The 5,997-nt window shown below is 33.3% G+C and overlaps 1 long non-coding RNA gene across 1 annotated transcript; it reads right to left on the reverse strand.

The window, feature by feature from the left end:
• Window positions 1-3,821: 3,821 nt before the first annotated feature.
• On the reverse strand, window positions 3,822-5,383 carry LOC107282032 (uncharacterized). Its single transcript, XR_001548182.3, has 4 exons — window positions 5,283-5,383; window positions 5,105-5,194; window positions 4,277-4,392; window positions 3,822-4,170 (listed from the first exon to the last, which is right to left on the reverse strand). It is a non-coding gene; the product is annotated as an uncharacterized lncRNA (long non-coding RNA).
• Window positions 5,384-5,997: the final 614 nt, after the last annotated feature.

The raw sequence follows: 5,997 nt of genomic DNA on the forward strand, positions 1-5,997 counted from the left end.
GTGTTATTTGACATAATTTTTATTTATGTTGTTAAGCAAATATCCTGGACATTTCTCATGGCTCCCAGAACTAAATTAATTCAAGTAATCGAAAGGACTACGAACTTGCATGGATTTATCGTACCAGTTTCTACTGAAATGAGATCAGGCTCAAATCTTATCTAGGAGGGGGGAGAAAAAGGGGCACAAATACTCCAGCTGGTTGGTACGTGTCGGTGATTTTGACAAAAATACATTCAAATGGTCAAACCTTGTCGCGGTTCCGTTCAAGCAAACATCCTGGACATTTTGCATTCCACCCAGTATAATCCTAACAAACAAAACAACTAAACCTGAGTTTGTAAATTATTAAAGCAGGGTTTGCTGCTAATTTTCTCTCCCGTTTATCTTGCAGTTAGATCCAACCCAAATCTGAGAAATTTTGCATTCTGACAAAACATTAGCTCCTTAGTAAATTTAATTTCGATGTCGACGCTAAAACTAACTTCCAGTTCCATGGCGTCGTGTGCCTGCTGTGTGTCTGAAATTAATCTGAACCTTCAAGCTCGGAAATAATTAATCCGATGTCACCTGCTGTTGTTTTTCGTTCCCTTTTCCATGAAAAAACGATACAGAGATTTATTCAAATTCAAGGTGCTGTGTTATGGTCTGAAACTCTCAGTACAGCTGAATTGGGCTGAATGGTTTATTAGTGTACGTTGATGGGCCGCTGACAGAGCAAAATTGGCAATCTTTGTTGTCACGGAAGAGCCCCTAGGCCCAGGGATCAGCGTAAGATCAGTCTTCTTTTCTTTCCATTCTTTCTTTTTATTTAATTTATTTTGTAAGATCTGTCTAACGTGGTCTAATTTTTTTTTTGTGATGGTGAATTTTTTTTTGCTGTCGATCTGTAATTCTATACTGGAACAGTGGTCGCAATTGTTTCATGTTCGCTCATTTTTAAATAAAACATGATGCCAAGTAATTGCAGTCAACACAATCTATCTATCTATCTATTTTATATACTAAAAGTCCATTAATCTTCCTATAAACGCTCCTAAACCGCCATGTGGTGTTCCTACAAACGCTCCTAAGTCGCCACATGGCATTTTATAATCTCAACGTTGATTTTCATTTAAATTGGTGGACCCATAATTTTAGACCGTTCGATTAGATCTATTTCCTTTCTCTTAGTATCACGTGCATATGAGTAAAAACTAGCGTAAGTACTTATGATGAAAAAAAGATAAGGTACTGTTCACTTAAAAAACAAACAAACGTACGTAAGTACGAGAAGAAAAACTATAAAAAAAAAACTTTAGATACTGTTTACTAAAAAACAATAAAAACATACGTACGTATGCACGAGTAAAAAAACTATAACACCCTTAAAATATGTATGCATATCAGTAGAAAAAATTAGACCGTCGTTTTAAAATAAGATTTTCTATACTATAAAAACACGTAATATGTTACACCATTAGATTAGCCCGCTTTCTCTTAAAAAATATTACAAAATTTGGTAACCCGGATTATATAATTGAATTATTGGATCAAGGACCATAATTTAATAATTTAATAATATTAGATAATTTCATAATTTTGTTTTATATTAATGGTTGAATACTACAAGTCCATTAAACTTTCTTAAAACGCTCTCACGCTGCCACATGCCAATCCTTAAAACGCCCTCAAGCTACCATGTGACGCTAATAAAATCTATCCCTCAATTTTTACTTAAATCAGTGGGTCCAATATTTATAGCCGCCCAACTTAATTGAGATTAAAATAACCTAGCGCCGCGGTATATAATCCGCACTATGAAAGAAAGCAAGTAGTTGGTTCAAAATTTATATTTGCTATTACAACATTTAAACTTTAGGACTTATGTTGAATACGTATTTAAATAAATACTATAGATCACACATATCATAAGGAAACAAGATATTTAGATCGCTCCTCTTTATTCAAATATATATATGTAAGTATATAACAAATTGTGTGAGCATGTATGAACCAATTAAAAGGAGGGTTAACTTGATGGCACAAATAAAATAAATTTATTAGTAATAATAACTTTCTAGGAGTTGTTTAAAAATAGAGCACCTTATTTTTAATATACACTTAATTTGTTCGACATTTGTTTTAAACTAATTAAGTCAATCTTCTTTCAAGATAATGAAAAAGATTATAATTGATTTCTTACCGGTATAAATTAAATATTGTATAGTTTAAAGCTAACAGATAGGTTGAAACAATTATCCAAGCAACACCGTTGAAGAAAATTTATAGAGAAATAGTACTTTTAAAGTGTGATAGGTGTCATTCAGTTGATATACATTCTGTCACTATAAGTTTTTTAAAAAATACGAATCCACGTAAATACCCGTGCGATACATGCCCGTGCGAATGCGCGGGCTACCTTCCTAGTTATAATGACAAAGATAAACATATACTCCACATTTTGAAATCCCAATGCTAAAATGTTCCACATTGTTTTCTCACCACAGGCTTATATACATTGTGGAAAATGGTAAGAACTGCTACCACCTGATCAATGGGCCTACACTTTTACAAACGTTGTGAGATAAACATTGTGAATGTCCTTAGCCTCTGCTCCCACATCAAGCGAACAATCGTAATGTACATCGTCCTATTTAAGTTCTCACTATACGTATACGTAGAATAGTTAACCTGAAATTTGTATTGCTGAAACGCATATACTCTCTCTATTTTATATTATAAGTCACTTTGATTTTTTATTCAACGTATTTAATTTGATCAAACTTATAGAAAAAATATCACATTTACAACACCAAATTAGTTTTCTTAAATCTAACATTAAATATATTTTTATAGTGTATTTATTTTGTCTTAAAAATACTACAAAGCTATGTTTTCATGTAAACTTAATCAAGCATAAAAAGATTTGACTGGAAAAGAAAACAAAGCAACTTACGATACGAGACAGAGGAAGTATTTTATAAGCTTAGCCTAATTCTATCTAAACTCGTCAGGCAAGAGTGTCATTATTTTGTTTAGAGAATCCATTATATGCCACTTAGTTTGTCACACACTACGATTTGCCACTGATTTTGTCATGTTTTATAATATGCCATCGATTTTTGCATAACTTCTACTATTTACCATCATCGTCCGTTAGCCTCCGTCAGTACGGTACAATTTTGTCCAAATAACCAAAATACCCTAGGACAAAAACTTCTAAAATTTGGACAAAAATTCTGAAGTATCATCAGAATGTTTATCCAAAATTTGGAAGTTTTATCCAAGGGGTATTTTGGTCATTTTGATAAAATTGTACAGTACTGACTAACCAAACAATGATGGTAAATCGTAGAAGTTAAGCAAAAGTCGATGGTATATTGTAGAATATGATAAAATCAGTGACAAATCATAGACCTGTGACTAACTCAATGGCATACAAGGGATTCTCGCGTTTGGGTACTTCATTGTTATCGTGAGCATATTTCCCGAACTATTAATCCATTTTGAAATTTATAATAGTACTCCCTCCATCCCAAATTATAAGACCTATATTTTTTACATGGTTTCAAATGACATACTTTAACCCTTAATTTATTCTAGGTTATATTTCTAAATATGAAATTATTATCACATTAAAGTTACACAAAAAGTTACTATTATAAATTTGATTATTAATCAAAAGTTATCGAGTTTGTTTCTCCTTAAAATAAGGATGCACTATAATTTGAGACCGAGGGAGTAATATTTAACTAAGTATACGCTAATCACTCGCTTTGGTTTGCGTTCCATTGACTAGCTGGGCCAAACTAGAGTTTCGAATACAGCCTTCGTTGGTATATTTGGAAACATAAAATGATTCACTTTGAGTTATTCAACATTATTGTGCTGTACATTATTGTCAAAGCTGGTATCAATATATACAGCTTCACATCTTATATATACAAACAAATTTGAACAAATTAAATAAACAAATTACATGTACTTCTACAATTGTTTCCTTCCCATGCATGCGTTGACCTTGACAGCTAATATTTACATTATTCTTTACTATATGTACTACTTATGTACATATGTACATGATATTGTAGCAACACACAGGCTTGAACGATGAACCATTGTTGACACTCACTGCATCTTCTTCTGTCATATACCTTAACTATATGGCCAATCCGGTCAAGTCATTACCTGGTGTGGGAAAAGAATTCGACTTGTCAATGTGTTTTACCATGCATGCACCATATATTTAACATGAACATACAAAAAAAAAAAAGAATTCCCCGTAAGTCCTTACCTGGAATAGGAAGTCCATTTGACTGGCTTTGGGCGCTAGTGTTTTGATTTGGTATGCGAGGCTGTGAGCACCCTGACCATTGTTCCGAGGAGGAGGTGTACTAAAACCTTCAAGTCCTGCATATGTGCACAAGTTGGTTGCTTAAAGATTACCTTTCACAAATTTCTGTAGAATTTCTGCATTTGTGCTATAGGATTAGAATGTCTGTAGAATACAGCTAGGGAAGGTAATGGGTCAGAGCCCATGGGCTCTTTCACAACCCACCTCAGCCTTTAAATATTTTTAACACAAAAGTCTATTAAATCTTAGCCTAACCCTTTTCAGGCTCAGTCCTCATATTTTGTAGACTAAAATATTAGGTACATTATCACCCCCCCTAAATACAGCTCCTATCACCATTGTATACATATATGCCAATAAATATGTAGTTAGCGTTTTTTTTTCTACAACTCATTAAACTTTTTGAATACTCTACTTAGAAAAAATGTGTTTCTTGAACTATATAGCAATCTTTTTGTTGGTACACGAAATGAGTTTGTTTTTAGTACGTACTCCTGTATCCCACAATATAGCTACTATACCTTTCTCGTTTAAATATGGCCATGTCAAAATATAAAGTGCTACCTTCCAAATCAAATTTAAACTAGAAAGGTAGCTATATTTTGTGCCGGAGAGTACCATTCAACCAGTATGGAGGAATAAAAAAGAAGCAAATAAGGAACAAAGCCGAACGGTGAAAATTAGTTCAATCGGCAAAACAACAAAGCAACAAAAAAAATAAAATGATTAACATTCAAAGTTAGAATTGAAAAATAAAGCAACAATTACCTAGAAGGTTTAACCCTTCTTGATTAATGTCCGCCTGCCTTTTGGATTTTGCAGAGGATCCACCCTGGGGTGGCACAGAACTACTAGTTCCTGCATGTATAATGCGTCTATGAATTGCTAGAACAAAAGTAAACTACTAGAGAATACCTCAACTGCATATAATTTCGGAATATTATACCCTTAGCAGTGGCCATCTCTTGTTTTTGCAAGGATATGATCTTGTTGAGAAATGCTTCAATCAAATTGTTGCTGTATATTGCCTACTGATTCTGAGGAATTATTTTGGCCTAAGCATGTTTCTTATATAGCTAAGTAACCTTAGCCCAAAGGTTATTAATTAATTACGATCAATATGATGGGAAATTACAACGGAGTAGCTTGTCATTGAAGCTGTAAATTCTTTTTGTATCTATTAATTCTGTGTTAATTAGCTAGAGGCCATTTGTTATTAGTTCTCCCAATATAAGTTTAAGCGGAGATGGGCATGCACACAACACAAGTACTGCTATTGTTTAGCACATATACAAGTATTAACTAATTGTGCAATGTAGGACACAGGTATTTAATTATTTTTCTCCGATGTTACGGCAATTAGATTATAACCGATCAAAAGTCCTCGATCTGAAAAAATGACAGGAACAAAGCTAGGAAATTTTGCACGGTGACCAGCTGGAGTGGTTCCACTTCCGTGTCGGTGATTTTGGCATAACTTATTTTCTCTCTTCAAACTTACTGAGGTCTTGCGAATTAACATGCTGGAAATTTCACATCCATGAAAGAATATATGACGTACGTTTTACAATTAGTGTAGTAAATATATGTTAACGTTAATTATAATTATAGAATCTGAGCATATGAAAAATATGTAGCCAAGTTTGTGTATATACAGCAAG

The sequence above is a fragment of the Oryza sativa genome, chromosome 8, assembly GCF_034140825.1.
Source record: "Oryza sativa Japonica Group chromosome 8, ASM3414082v1".
NCBI lineage: Eukaryota > Viridiplantae > Streptophyta > Magnoliopsida > Poales > Poaceae > Oryza > Oryza sativa.